We start from the raw sequence: 16,386 nt of genomic DNA, 5'->3' as shown, positions 1-16,386 counted from the left end.
TTAGTTTCCCAGTGTGGTGGTACCACATCACAAACAGCAAATACAGTAGACAAAACTCAGAATACATAAGACTAAACAGAGATGTACAAGTAAATTGCAGTTTCACAGAGCATTTAGGGCCTTGGATGGTAAGAAGTGAGGTGAAAAGAACAGGTGTTATATCACCTCCGCTTTCATAGAAAAGCATTGCAAGAAGCAGAGGAGATGGTAAGGGATTGAGTGTGTACCAGGGCCACCAGGAGAGAAAAGTGATCCCTTCAAAATGCTAGAAGGGAGTGGAAAGAAAAATGCGTTTAATGGTTGCATCACACTGGATGGAAATGGTAAAGAATGATTTTTGAATACAAAGATTCTGTTGTGATGAAAAGCAAAGAAATGGTTATGGGAGGGAGGGGAAGGGATGACAGCAGAAATGAGTTAATGATTTAGACATCGTAAAGTGCCCTGTCAACAACACTACTTGTGAATCTCTAGTTGAGGAGAAATTTACAATATTGAAACAGATGCAGCAGAAACAGAAACTAGGAGAATGGAGTAAATACAGAAAGCAGGGTTATGAGGAAGTGTAGTTGAGGGAGTCCACAGACTTGGAGAAAACATTAATTGATCGCCTACCTTCAAAAAGGTAAAGGAGACAGAATTCAAGGAATGGAATTCAAGGGAAGGAAAGTGTCCAAGATAGACCAGGGCAGGTGAGGGAAGGGGAGAAATTGGAAGCAAAGTCAGTGTACTTTCTCAGGGTACAGCAACAGCAGAAGCTGGAACCAATACAGTCATCAATATGCCAAAAAAAAAGAAAAGCATCACTATTTAAAACTAAGGGGTCACCCATTTAAAACAGATGAGGCAATTTGTTTCTCTCAGACAGTCGTGCATCTTTGGACCCTTCCTGAAAAAGGTGGACGAAGCAGAGTCTTCTAATGTTTTTAAGGTAGAGATAGATACATTCTTGATAAGAAAGGAAATGAAAGATAGTTAGGGATAGACAGCAATATGGATTTAAGGTTACAATCAAATCAGTCATGACCTTACTAAAATGGCAGAGGACGATCATGGAGCCAAACTGTTTACTACTGCTCTATGGTTTCGATGTAGGTTTGCTTGCTGAGCTGCAAGGTTCATTTCCAGACATTTCGTTACCCTATTAGGTAACATCTTCAGTGGGCCTCAGGCGAAGCAATGCTGAAACTTCCTGATTTCTATTTACAGAGAAAACTCGATTATCCAAATACCAATTATCCGAAAATCGGATTATCCGAAGGAGATCTCGAGGTCCCAATAGAAACATTACAAAGACGTGTTTCCAGCAGTGATCGCGTCTTTTGTTGACAGTGATTAAATGGGCATCACCTCCAAATGACTGAGCTCCCACCCTCCCTCCCTCTCTCTCCACACTTTCCCTGGAGTTCTATATTGGGAGTTCTCAAGCAAGTTTTATTTCTTTGGAGGAAATGCACAATTTGAATGGATTGTGCTATGAACTCTGCAGTTATATCAAGCAGCTCAGAATCAAAAGTTTTACCATTGGAGAAAAATGGAGATTATAAAGATAGAGATGGTAGGAGGTCGATTGGGCTGCCAAGAAGATATTCTGAGGTAACAATAGGATCTTGATCAGATGGGCAGATGGGCCGAGGAGTGGCAGATGGAGTTTAACTTTGATAAAATGGGAGGTGCTCCATTTTGGAAAGGCAAGTCAGGGCAGGACTTGGAATACTGTGTGCAATTCTGGTCTCTTTCCTATCGGAAGGATGTTGTGAAACTTGAAAGGGTTCAGAAAAGATTTATAAGTTACCACGTTTGGAGGGTTTGAGCTATAGGGAAAGACTGAATAGGCTGGGGCTGCTTCCCTGGAGTGTCAGAGGCTGCAGGATGACCTTAGAGGTTTATAAAATGAGGGACATGGATAGGGTAAATAGACAAGGTCTTTTCCCCAGAATAGGGGGATTCAGAACTAGAGGGCAGAGGTTTAAGATGAGAGGGGAAAGACTTAAAAGGGACCTAAGGGACAACTTTTTCCACGGAGAATGGTGCATGTGTGGAATGAGCTGCTTCAGAGGAAGTGGAGGAGGCTGGTACAATTGCACCATTTAAAAGGCATCTGGATGGGTATATGAATAGGAAGAGTCGAGAGGGATATGGGACTATATTAATATCAGATATCAGGTCGACATGGACAAGTTGGACCAAAGGTTCCGGTTGCACGCTGTGCATCTCGATGACTATGTAACACTGACTTTCAAATGCTATAGATTAGATTACCTAACAGTGCAGAAACAGGCCCTTTGGTGCAACCAGTCCACACCAACCCTCCGAAGAGCAACCCACCCAGACCCATTTCCCTCTCACTAATGCACCTAGCACTACGGGCAATTTAGCATGGCCAATTCACCCGGCCTGCACATCTTTGGACTGTGGGACGAAACCAGAGCACCCGGAGGAAATCAACGCAGACACGGGGAGAATGTGCAAACTCCACACAGACAGTCACCCGAGGCTGAAATCGAATCTGGGACCCTGGTGCTGTGAAGCAGCAATACTAACCACTGAGCTACCATGCCACACAAAAACCTGGCTAAGAATGAGTAAGAAGGTCAATGAATAAAATGCACCATTTATTGCACTATTAAGCCACATACTAAGAAAACCTGCCTAGATCCTGTTGTGACTTGAGCAAACTGATCAAAACTGAGATAAGATAAACCAGTTCCAAAGACCTAGAACATGGAAGAAAAATAGCCACATTTCCAGCTCTTGATTTTAGGTCTGTGACATGATATGTGTACTTGTACAGCACCTACAAGAGAATTAGGTTAATCTGACTTTAGAAAACTTAATTTTCCTTAACCATAGCTCCAATTTTGCCTCAAAAAAAAAGACACTACAGTAACAAGGGCACAGAGTGGCAACTTCAATATTCTAGGTGGCAACTTCAATGTCCATTACTAATAATGGTTTGTTAGCATCAGTACTGTCCAAGGTGGTAAAGTCCTGAAGGACAACATGCCAGTCCAGGTTTACAATGGTAGTAATAAATTCAACGAGAAACAAACATTTCACCTCACCTTCACCAAATTACCCATTGCAAACTTATTTGCCCGTAACAATCAAAGAAGTGACAACACAGTCCTTGGCAACAAAGTTCCATTTTCACTTTGAGACTACCCTCCAGCGCCACTACCACTATTAAATGGACTGAATTCAGGACAGATCTAAAAATATAGGAGGCATTGTGGGCCACCAGCAGAATTGTATTCAACCACTGCCTTCGATATCATGGTTGGCATGTCCCTCAGCAAACTATTAATATCAAGTCAGGGTAAGTTAGCTTGGTTCAAAGAAGTGTGCAGGGGAGTATACACACCTAAAACTGAAACTACACATAACATACGTGAACATACAAAAAGAGAGACAGCCTTTCAGGCCCTTGAGCCTATTCCACTGTTCAATGAGATCATGGCTGATCTGTGGCCTAACTCAATATACCTGTCTTTGGTCCATTTCCCAGAGTACATTTTCTTAAAAATATATCTGTTTTAGATTTAAAATTGACAACTGATCCAGCATCCACTACCAATTGTGAAAGAGCATTCCAAACATCTACCATTCTTTGTGTGGTAGAAGTGTTTCCTATCATCTCTTCTGAATAGTCTGGTCCTAATTCTCAGGCTATACTCCAAGTTCAAGAATCCCCAACCAGTGGAAACGTTTCTCTTTATCAACCCTGTCTTTTCCTAATAACATCTTGAAGACTTTGATCAGATCACCCCTTAACCTTCTAAATGCTATAGATAACAGGCCTAATAGGTATAATTTCTCTCTATAACTTCACTCCTGAAGTCCAGGTTTCATTCTTGACAACCTACACTGTACTCCAAAGCTAATAAATCCTTCTTAAGGTGTGGTATCCAGATGTACTCTCAGTATTCCAAGTGGGGTCTAACCAGGTTGTGTGTAACTGCGGCCTAACTTCTATATCCATACACACCAGTCCTCGATATATAAAGGCCAGAATTTCATTCGCGTTTGGATTTTTTTTTCTCCTCTTTGTGGCATTTTAAAGATCTATGCACCTGAAATTCATGTCTCGCGACATCGTTAAAAATCACAACACCAGGTTATAGTCCAACAGGTTTAATTGGAAGCACTAGTTAGTGCTTCCAATTAAACCTGTTGGACTATAACCTGGCGTTGAGAGATTTTTAGCTTTGTACTCCCCAGTCCAACACCGGCATCTCCAAATCTTTAGACATCCACTGTACTAAACTTCATACAATCTAGTAAGTACCCTCATCATTTAATTTGATACAAAATGGATAACCTTACTTACATTGAACTCCATCTGCCGTAGTTTTGCTCATTCACTTAGTCTACCAATATCTGTCTGGATTTTTATGCTAAATTTCTGCAGCATCAGAAAATGTGAATATATGACTCTCCAGACCATTATCCAAGTTATTAATAAATACAAATAATTGAGGCCCTAACACGGATTCTTGTGGGACACTACTGGTCACATCCTAATTTGCATACCTACCAACTAAGCCTTTCTGTTGCCCGCCCTTCAACTAATCTCCCATCCACATCAATAATTTGTTCAATTCCATGGGCTTCTACTTCAGTCAACAATCTGTTTTGTTGTACTTTATCACATTCCTTCTAGAAGTCACACAAACAATATCCATGAACATTTCCCTGTTCACTGTGATGTTTGTCACACATGACATCCCTGTCAGGAATCTATTTTGGTGCTCCCTGATTAATTGAAAACTTGAGAGATGATCAGTTGCCCCATCCCTGATTATAGACTCCATTAATTTATCCACCACAGTAATTCCTCTGTTTTCCTCTTTCACCCTTCTTAAAAAGCAAATTTTTCATTATTAGCAAACTCAAAAGATCATAGCTAGGCTGTTTACAATGTGCTCCCCTACTTCCTTTAACACCCTTGGAAGGAAACGTTCAATCTTGGGGATTTGTTACTAATTCCATTAATTTCTTCATTACTGATGTTTTATTTAAAATAATTTATTCAGTCTGTTCACAAACCACTGTTAATTCACTTAGGATTTCCAGCAAGCTACCCTCCCCTTTTAAATACCTGAACTTGAGACAAAGTAACTATGCAACATGACTGCCATTTTCCCATAGTCGTTAACAATATTCCCACTTTCAGTCTTTAGTGGGCCAACATTGTTCCTGATTATCCACTGTCTATTTATTTATAACATCTCATCGATTTATAATCACTTTTAGTAGCTCTTATAAGATGCTTTGTGGCCCTTTGATGATCTTTACATCTTTTGCATTCAACAGGATGTGCTTTTTTATTTGCATTTTTGTAAACCCTTGCTTTTAGTTTTATGCTATCCTTTATCTCTTCAGTTGTCCATGGCTGTTTTTTACTCTGTGACATGGAGCTATTCCCTGTTAGAGATTATAAACTGATTTTGCATTGCTTGAGATGTTTCTTTAAACTAGAAACTGAACTAAACCAGCCATACTAGTGACGTGGCTGCAAGAGTAGTTCAAGAGCAACTCACTTTCTGACTCCCCAAAGCCTGTCCACTATCTGCAACGCAGAAGCCAACAGTCTACATGCCTGGATAAGTACAACCCCAACATCCAGAAGCTCAATACCAACCAGAACAGCTCATCAACTTCAATCCTGACTCGTCCACCACTGACACACGGTGGCAGCAGTATGTATCATCTACAAAATACACTGCAGCAGTTCCTCAAGGTTCCTTCAGAAGCAGCTTCTTAACAACTGGCCACTATTACCTAGATAGGCAAGGGCAACTTTCGTCCACCTCCAAATTGCTCTCCAAGCCACACACAATACTGACTTGCAAACATAAAATCACTATTTACTCAATGTCACCAGTTCAAAAATCCAAAACTTCCACACAACAGAATTATGGATGTACCCATACCAGAGTGCAGTGGTTCAAGAATGCAGTTCACCACACATTCTCAAGGGCAACTCGGGGCAGACAACAAATATTGGCCATTTCAGCAATGGTCAGCTACTAGGAATGAGTTAAAAAATGAATTAGCATAGGTGAACCAATAGAGTTTGGTGGCCAGGATGTTATGAATAGGCATTCCCTATTAGTGCACAGCTTACAAGATGGTCTGCACCCCTAATGTCTATGGGCCTTTCCCCTTCCCCCACCCCATATCAAAGGGAGCTTCTTCTACTTTACCAATTTTCCATGTTTCTTGCTCCCGATTATACTCTGCTCTGACATGTTCCAGTTCTATTTCTCTAATTTCTCTCAGCGTTACTCCCTTTTGAGATAAATGACAAAACTTGATTGTTCTCATCACCTTTTTCCTAGCATTGTTCCTCCTTATAAACTAGGATTTACAGGACTACAGGGCATCTCATTCAAGATGACTAGGCGTGGTTTAACCACACAGTCACCATGCGTCAGATGACAGGCAAGGATAAGAAGATACATCTGTCGTGGTAACCTCAGCCATGTGGCAACTGAACCCATGTTGCTAGAGTCAAAGTGCGATCCAGCCTACGGAGCTAACTGACCTTCCTGTTAATCTATGATTGCTAATAATTTGACAAAGGGTTGAGTCAGCCTAACCCACTCCCATAAATCAGTGACTCAGACAGATCTTTCCCCAAACCTGAAGGGGTCACCTCCACTATTGTTGACAGTACTGTTGACAATGTTTGTTAAATGTCCTGCACTTTGCTATTAGCCCTTCCGCTCACCCTCTTATCCTTTCTTTTCAATTCATTAGAATGTGGAGCCAACAGATCATTCATCATCAGCTGCAGTACTTCCAGCAGGATGTTCTCAAACACAACTTCCCTTTTTCTTTTATCATTCTACAAGAATGTGCAAACTCCACACATTCTCCCCGTGTCTGTGTGGGTTTCCTCCGGGTGCTCCGGTTTCCTCCCACAGTACAAACATCTGCAGGTTAGGTGAATTGGCCATGCTAAATTGCCCGTAGAGTTAGGTGAAGGGGTAAACGTAGGGGAATGGGTCTGTGTGGGTTGCTCTTCGGTGGGTCGGGGTGGACTCATTGGGCCGAAGGGCCTGTTTCCTTACTGTAAGTAATCTGAAAAACAGTTCCAGACCATGGGATCCCAATGAAGTCAATTATACTAGATTTCTGTGATCAGATTGTGAGGTTTGAGCATCGACACAACGACTGGTTCAATGAAAATGACGTAGAAACGAGTAACCTCCTGGAACAAAATTAAGCAGTCTTCATTGCCCGGAACAACCAAACTTGCAAGTCAAGAAAGCAGGAGTTGAAAATGCGTTGCTGGAAAAGCGCAGGTCAGGCAGCATCCAAGGAACAGGAGAATCGACGTTTCGGGCATAAGCCCTTCTTCAGGATTTCCTGAAGGGCTTATGCCCGAAACGTCGATTCTCCTGTTCCTTGGATGCTGCCTGACCTGCTGCGCTTTTCCAGCAACACATTTTCAACTCTGATCTCCAGCATCTGCAGCCCTCACTTTCTCCTCGAAGAAAGGAGTCCCAACAGCTTGAAACTGATACCCAAAGGCTGATGTGTGATTGCATAGACAGTTAGTATTAAGACATTTTTACTGCACAGAGACCAACAGCCATGTATCAGTAATACAGAAAAACAATTTATATCAGCACCATCTCTGCTTCACCATCCGCACTGAAAGGGGGCACTCTTGATTAAACGTTAGCATCCTTCTTGAAGCCAGCTCCACAAGGATTTTGACAAAGCTCCTGCAGGTTTTGGGTGGCTGAAAAACACTACCTCCCCTCCCCTCTTCCTCCTCCTCCCCCCACCCTGCCCCGGTCCTATTTTCTCAATGCAAATAACGATGCTCCAGGGAGGTCAAAGAGAATGCTTCAAAGACACTCGTTGTGTCTCATTGAAACACAGCAGCATTTGGACGAGTTACTAGGTCAACTTGCTACCAGTCATCCAAAGTGTTAAAAACCTGCCCAAGAATCTCCATCATGCTTTGAGTTCAGATATAGAGTCATAGAGATGTACAGCATGGAAACAGACCCTTCGGTCTAACCCGTCCATGCCGACCAGATATCCCAACCCAATTTAGTTCCACTTGCCAGCACCCGGCCCATATCCCTCCAAACCCTTCCTATTCAAATACTCATCCAAATGAGGCCCAGTGACAGTCAAGAAGAATCAAAAGGAAGCAAATCCTACACTCTTGGATTATAATATATGGGACATCCTGCCCAACGTGCTGGTCAAGAAAACACCTATCAGCAACATTAAGGCCCACCATAAAAACTTCCAAACCAAGTTTACACACTTTTAAATCATGGATAGTTGACAGTGGCTAGTGAGGAGAATACTCACGTGTTCTGTTCATCTAAGTGAACTTGAATTCTCCTCTCGGCGCATCTAGTTTAAGTGTCAAGTTTTAAACTTTTCAACCTTCTGTGCATTCCACAAGGGAGGGGGGAGAACTTGCATTCAAATAGTGTCTTCAAAACATCTGATGGACCATAGTCAACTAACCACTCTTGAAATGTGACCAGTTTTCCTATTTTACATGTCAGCACAATGGTTTGCAGCAAACACAACCTGGTACTAAGTAAAAGCAACAAACTTCTTTAAAAGTTGTATAACACTGCCATATCTGGATTATATGCTAACTGAAATAATTGGTTTAACAAAATATTTGATTTACTGAATACATAACCATAATGTTAAGTAGTTCAGTTGCAGATAATTATAAAGAGGGTATTAAAATCAATACCATTTCTAATTTCATTAAATCAAATTAACCATTGATGTATACACCATAAAGACCTACAACCTCACGAAGATCAAATTTTTAATATCGGCACTTTCAGGAATTCCAATAAAACACTCTTGCACTTGCAATCTGCTCAATTCTCAAACACTTAAAACCAGGGTCTGCAGTATCATTCAGTAGAGTTCAAAGAAATACAATACTGAACATTACAAGGTTGTGCTATATTTAGAACCTATCATTTACGATTTATCTTATTCCTGTAAAAGCGCATGCCAACATTCTCCTGGTACACCTCTCAAGAATGAGAATTCCTACTACATATGGGTGACACTATCTTGACAAGCTGTGGTTTTTCAGAAGAAAGCTTGAACAATGAAAATTTGATTGATGCAGTTTTATACTCAACTTTTACACACCATTTTTATCATTTTATAATTGTAGTAGTAAATGCCATTTAAGCTTAAATGTATATATATAATTGACAGAATTAAAGTTCATTTTGACAAAGTTAGGACTTAAAACAGATCAATGACATCAAATCTTTTTCAAACCCAATCGGAACTGAAAGTATAACTTACTAACAAACAAATGCTGCTTTCCTCTTATTCCACTTGCATCATGCTTATCTCCAATTTCAATGGTCAGTAGATGAGCTAGTGCCATAATCTGTTGCTGTCACCTAGACAGCTGACTATTTTCAATAACACCCTTGAAATACATGGATTTCCACTGGTGACAGCTTCTGAATCCTTCTGTGTAGGACAGCACTTTGTACTAACATTCTCCAGCCTTGCATAATTCTTTACAATCCTTATGGCACCCAATGTGGTGTACACATTTTGATGAGAAATTATTCCTCAATACTTTGGACTTCAATGAAATCAAGTAAACTGCATTTTTAGGAAGAGGTTAAAATTGCCATCTATCACATTGGTGCAATAAAAGATAAACCAATGATTGGAGATCATTTTTAAAATATTTGCATCCTCAAAAATCATTAAAACATACAACTGCTAATGTTGAATAACAAAAACACAAAATGGTAAAGGCAATAGCTGTTTAATTGCAAGTGGATTGCCATTAATCCAAACTGAAACCCCAGCATCTTTGAAAAAGCTACAGGTAAAGGATTTTCAAATCTGCTCAAAAGGGATCCAAAAGTTTTTTTTTAAAAAAAGGTAACTATGTATTTGAGACTTTGCTTATGAGCAATTAGAAACATTGAGTTTCTGCATTGGAAAACCACAGAAATTCATTGCCACTTTCCCCATGTTACGATAACCACAAATTACTTGCCTTCCATTGACTGCAAAACCCTCTGAGGTATCTGGACTGCTTGGGAGACCATAAGTACAATTCACTCTTATAGTCAATCCCACTCCCAACTGTGTACTTATACTAAGATGGGGGTGGTTAGCAGGTTGGCTCCATGGCCACCATATGGTTCAGAATGGTGTTCTGAACGGTTCAGAATTTCTGTTCTATCCAAACAAACTAAGGACCAGCTTTCTTGCCCTGCCCCCGAGAGTGGAAGGCAAAGGCAACCATTACTATCAAAAAACTGCCTAGAATATGGCTTTGAATGAGACATCTGCCTTATATTGCGCACTTGTGAATAAAGTAACTATGAAATTTAAAAATTCACTATATCAAAATAAAGTGCATTACCTAACAAACAAATATTACAGATCTGAGAAAGACTATCACAACTCTAAATCTTATCAGGTTTCTACTGCTATTTATTAATGCTTGCATTTTATTTGAACCTCCATAACTGCTGTCAGATTCAATATTATTGCGCCCCTTCCCTTCAAGACCCACTTCCAAAAAAATCACCTGCAACAATACCATAAATTGTAGCAACTTAATCAATTTCAGTATTGTAACCTGAAATTTTCAAGCAATTCACAAAAATTGTAGTCAAGCAATAACTGCTATATATTAAAGGTTAAAGAGTGGCAGGCAGAAATTAATGTGCCATCAGTTGAAAGAATTCAGTATTTAAAAGTAACAACATGCAGAACTTACACAATTCAAACGCACAAACTAAATATTATAAAAATATAATTTTTTTTAAACATTGCATTTTTAGATACCTGTAAACTCAAACTTATGTTTTAGGAAACCACTACTGTACTTGTGAATAGTGTCTTGACTGTTCCAATTAAACAAAACCTCAAAGGTACTTTATAAGCTTAGGTATTTCCTCCTGGATCATTTTCCCATTCTTATAACAGGATGAGTCATGGCAGCACGGTGGCACAGTGGTTAGCACTGCTGCCTCACAGCGCCAGCGCCAGAGACCCGGGTTCAATTCCCGCCTCAGGCGACTGACTGTGTGGAGTTTGCACATTCTCCCCGTGTCTGCGTGGGTTTCCTCCGGGTGCTCCGGTTTCCTCCCACAGTCACAAAGATGTGCGGGTCAGGTGAATTGGCCATGCTAAATTGCCCGTAGTGTTAGGTTAAAGGGGTAAATGTAGGGATATGGGTGGGTTGCGTTTCGGCGGGTCGGTGTGGACTTGTTGGGCCGAAGGGCCTGTTTCCACACTGTAAGTAATCTAATCTAATCATGGTTTTCAAGCATTCAGTTCCTTCTCCCATCAGCATATTTTACACTGTTTCAAGACAGTAACCAAAATGTCAAATCCTAATCAACACCAAACAACACTGTCGAGGTGAATTAGTGACTATCTTCACAATAAGAAAGGAACATAAAGTGCTATCTGCTATGATTATCATGACCTCTCAGGAATGGATGAAAGCCAGTTGTGCCTCTTAGGGCTGTGACATTTGTTTATCCCAGGGGATCTGGACCATCTCTTGTGGATTACAATTGGCCATTACAGCATTGTACTGCACACATTATTTAAATGTACGATTACTAAAATTAACAAAGTAGACAACTGTTGGGTCATGTGTAACTAACTACACGGCAATCAAGAGAAACCAGGAGTAATAGCGATAATAGGAAATTTCTGTTTCAGATGAGGTTAGATTGTAGGTTAAACAAAACACTTCAACTTATGAAACATACCAGAGAATAGCACTGAGTAATAAAAGGAATGCATACTTTTTACTGCAGCAGTACTGTTATAACAACTGAATATAACTTACAGTATTCTATCCCCATAATATTGCTCCAAACATTGTGTAAATGGTCTAAAACTCAATTAACTATAAACAGATTTTGTGATCTCATTCGAAGTTAGTTTGGACAAGTTGGCCAGAAGGGTCTGTTTGCGTGCTGTACAACTGATTCTAGTTTGCTTGCTGTCAGGTTCATGGCATAAATACCAAAATAAAATAAAATTGGTGGATCCAGCAAACAGGGTCTACCTGTTTGCAACACATCATGTAACAGGAACATTAACACGAATAGCAATCCACATCTTTATCCAGTAATGCAAAGCCACCTGACACGGGCATAAACAGCAGAATCCAACTGAATAAATTTTGCAGACCTGAACTCTCACCCTTCAGTGCCAGAATTCTGCATAGTACTGGTTTGCTGCAGGGTCACAGACACATGCCTGTTTGAGCATTGATGAAGGTGAGCCCATGTTACCATGTAGAATACTGACTGCTGAAGCGTGGGGAGGAAGAATCAGTATTCAGGGTGAGAAATAAGCTGAAGTGCAAAGTTCACAATGATAGGAAAGAAAATCTGAAATGAAATCTCATTGCCAACAGCAATGGACAGCACCAAATAACTTTTATGTTGGGGGGGGGGGAAGAATGAATAAAAACACAAAAATCTGATCAAGAATGCTCAGCACCTGCACCACCACCAACAGTGGCGAAAGTGACCTGGAGTGACCTAAATACCCAAGCACCCAGAGGAAGCCAACGCAGACATGGGGAGAATGTGCAGACTCCACATAGACAGTCACCCAAGGCTGATATCGAACCTGGGACACGAGTGCTGTGAGGCAGCAGTGCTAATCACTGAGCCACAGTACCGCCCATTATAGGTTCCCCCCAAACCCCAGGGTGAAGTGACCTGGAGTTTGACCCCACGCCCCCCCCCCCAGGGTAAAGTGACCTGAAGACTGACCCCACGCCCCCCCCCCCAGGGTAAAGTGACCTGGAGACTGACCCCACGCCCCCCCCAGGGTGAAGTGACCTGGAGACTGACCCACGCCCCCTCCCCCCCAGGGTGAAGTGACCTGGAGACTGACCCCACATCCCCCCCCAGGGTGAAGTGACCTGGAGACTGACTCACGCCCCCTCCCCGCCAGGGTGAAGTGACCTGGAGACTGACCCCACTCCCCCCCCAGGGTGAAGTGACCTGGAGACTGACCCCACTCCCCCCCCAGGGTGAAGTGACCTGGAGACTGACCCCACTCTCCCCCCCCAGGGTGAAGTGACCTGGAGACTGACCCCACTCCCCCCCCCAGGGTGAAGTGACCTGGAGACTGACCATACATCACCCCCCAAGGTGAAGTGACCTGGAGACTGACCCACGCCCCCTCCCCCCCAGGGTGAAGTGACCTGGACACTGACCCGACACCCCCCCCCCTCAGGGTGAAGTGACCTGGACACTGACCCGACGCACCCCCCGCCCCCCCCCAGGGTGAAGTGACCTGGACACTGACCCGACGCACCCCCCGCCCCCCAGGGTGAATTGGCCTGGACACTGACTCGACGCCCCCCCCCAGGGTGAAGTGACCTGGACACTGACCCGACGCACCCCCCGCCCCCCCCAGGGTGAAGTGACCTGGACACTGACCCGACGCACCCCCCGCCCCCCAGGGTGAATTGGCCTGGACTGACTCGACGCCACCCCCCAGGGTGAAGTGACCTGGACACTGACCCGATGCCCCCCCCCCAGGGTGAAGTGACCTGGACACTGACCCGACGCCCCCCCCCCCCCCCCAGGGTGAAGTGACCTGGAGACTGACCCCACGCCCCCCCAGGGTGAAGTGACCTGGAGACGGACCCCACGCTACCCCCCAGGGTGAAGTGACCTGGAGACTGACCCCACACCCCCCCCCCAGGGTGAAGTGACCTGGAGACGGACCCCACGCCCCCCCCAGGGTGAAGTGACCTGGAGACTGACCCCACACCCCCCCCAGGGTGAAGTGACCTGGAGACTGACCCCACTCCCCCCCCCAGGGTGAAGTGACCTGGAGACTGACCCCACTCCCCCCCCAGGGTGAAGTGACCTGGAGACTGACCCCACTCCCCCCCCAGGGTGAAGTGACCTGGAGACTGACCCACCCACCCTCCCCCCCAGGGTGAAGTGACCTGGAGACTGATCCCACGCTCCCCCAGGGTGAAGTGACCTGGAGACTGACCCCACGCCCCCCCCCCCCCCAGGGTGAAGTGACCTGGACACTGACCCGACGCCCCCCCCCCCCCCCCCAGGGTGAAGTGACCTGGACACTGACCCGACGCCCCCCCCCCCAGGGTGAAGTGACCTGGACACTGACCCGACACCCCCCCCCTCAGGGTGAAGTGACCTGGACACTGACCCGACGCACCCCCCGCCCCCCCAGGGTGAAGTGACCTGGACACTGACCCGACGCACCCCCCGCCCCCCAGGGTGAATTGGCCTGGACACTGACTCGACGCCCCCCCCCAGGGTGAAGTGACCTGGACACTGACCCGACGCACCCCCCGCCCCCCCGGGTGAATTGGCCTGGACACTGACTCGACGCCCCCCCCCCAGGGTGAAGTGACCTGGACACTGACCCGATGCCCCCCCCCCAGGGTGAAGTGACCTGGACACTGACCCGACACCACCCCCCCCTCCCCCCCCAGGGTGAAGTGACCTGGACACTGACCCGACACCCCCCCCCCCCCCCCCCAGGGTGAAGTGACCTGGAGACTGACCCCACGCCCCCCCCAGGGTGAAGTGACCTGGAGACTGACCCCACTCCCCCCCCAGGTTGAAGTGACCTGGAGACTGACCCCACGCCCCCCCCCCCAGGGTGAAGTGACCTGGAGACTGACCCCACGCCCCCCCCAGGGTGCAGTGACCTGGAGACTGACCCCACACCCCCCCCCCAGGGTGAAGTGACCTGGAGACTGACCCCCCCCCCCCCAGGGTGAAGTGACCTGGAGACTGAACCCACGCCCCCTCCCCCCCAGGGTGAAGCGACCTGGAGACTGAACCCACGCCCCCCCCCCCCCGGGTGAAGTGACCTGGAGACTGACCCCACTCCCCCCCAGGGTGAAGTGACCTGGAGACTGACCCCACTCCCCCCCAGGGTGAAGTGACCTGGAGACTGACCCCACTCCCCCCCAGGGTGAAGTGACCTGGAGACTGACCCCACTCCCCCCCAGGGTGAAGTGACCTGGAGACTGACCCCACTCCCCCCCAGGGTGAAGTGACCTGGAGACTGACCCCACGCCCCCTCCCCCCCAGGGTGAAGTGACCTGGAGACTGACCCCACGCCCCCTCCCCCCAGGGTGAAGTGACCTGGAGACTGACCCCACGCCCCCCCAGGGTGAAGTGACCTGGAGTCTGACCCCACGCACCCAGAGGGTGAAGTGACCTGGAGACTGACCCCACGCCCCCCCCAGGGTGAAGTGACCTGGAGACTGACCCCACGCCCCCCCCCAGGGTGAAGTGACCTGGAGACTGACCCCACGCCCCCCCCAGGGTGAAGTGACCTGGAGACTGACCCCACGCCCCCCCCCAGGGTGAAGTGACCTGGAGACTGACCCCACGCCCCCCCCAGGGTGAAGTGACCTGGAGACTGGCCCCACCCCCCCCCCCAGGGTGAAGTGACCTGGAGACTGACCCCACGCCCCCCCCCAGGGTGAAGTGACCTGGAGACTGACCCCACCCCCCCCCCCCCCAGGGTGAAGTGACCTGGAGACTGACCCCACGCCCCCCGCCCCCAGGGTGAAGTGACCTGGAGACTGACCCCACGCCCCCCCAGGGTGAAGTGACCTGGAGACTGACCCCACGCCCCCCCCCAGGGTGAAGTGACCTGGAGACTGACCCCACGCCCCCCCAGGGTGAAGTGACCTGGAGTCTGACCCCACGCCCCCCCCAGGGTGAAGTGACCTGGAGACTGACCCCACGCCCCCTTCCCTGAATGACAGCGGATGATGCCTCCCTCCTCCACCTGTTGCCATGGAAACGTTTACTGAGCTTCACCCGGACGCGCTCGCGCTCACACACACGGACACGGACAACACACTGACAGACAGATAAATGTGGATTATGTAAGGCGGGCGGGACGGAGCGCGGCTGGAGGGAGGAGGCCTGTGCCTCCAGCTCCGGACCGCGGTCTGTCCAGTCCTGCCCTGCCCTATTCGGGCCCGGCCTGCCGAGTCGAGGCGAGGCGGCGGCGGGCACTCACCTGGCGCGGAGCTGCCTCGAGCCGCATCAGGAGGCGACAGCTGTCAGCCGGCGCACCTTCCCAGCATGCCCCGCGGCAGGGCTATGCAAATCAACCTCGCCGTCTAACGCAAACGCGCCAGTGTGGGGGTCCTGCGTCAAAGGGCGCTGCGGCTATGACGTCACTGATCCCACCTCCTGCTGCTACGCCACCGTGTGCACCTGCGCACTGCGCCCCTCCTCTCTTTTTCCCTCCAAGCCCCCAGGGAGAGCACGTGCTGCGACCCCTAAAGTTTCAAAGGTTCAGGGCGTGGGAGATTTTTCCCATTCATTCACTACCAGCATT

The 16,386-nt window shown here is 46.7% G+C and overlaps 1 protein-coding gene across 6 annotated transcripts in view; it reads right to left on the bottom strand.

Moving 5' to 3' along the window:
* The window catches only part of mrtfba (myocardin related transcription factor Ba), a 240,623-nt gene extending 224,511 nt beyond the window's left edge, over positions 1-16,112 (bottom strand). For 4 of the 6 annotated variants that reach the window (XM_087997624.1, XM_087997620.1, XM_087997628.1 and 1 more), the window contains exon 1: positions 16,063-16,108. The gene's annotated coding sequence lies outside the window, so the exon portion shown is untranslated. Of the gene's footprint in view, positions 1-16,062 lie in introns of all 6 variants that reach the window. The other 2 variants (XM_087997621.1, XM_087997625.1) reach the window with 2 other exon arrangements.
* Between the last annotated feature and the right edge of the window lie 274 nt (positions 16,113-16,386).

This window comes from Chiloscyllium plagiosum, unplaced genomic scaffold, assembly GCF_037043375.1.
Source record: "Chiloscyllium plagiosum isolate Xiang-an unplaced genomic scaffold, Cpla_swu_hap1 HiC_scaffold_20, whole genome shotgun sequence".
Taxonomy (NCBI): Eukaryota; Metazoa; Chordata; class Chondrichthyes; order Orectolobiformes; family Hemiscylliidae; genus Chiloscyllium; species Chiloscyllium plagiosum.
Note: the sequence above shows the minus strand (reverse complement) of the source record. Positions and strands in the feature narration are given on the sequence as shown.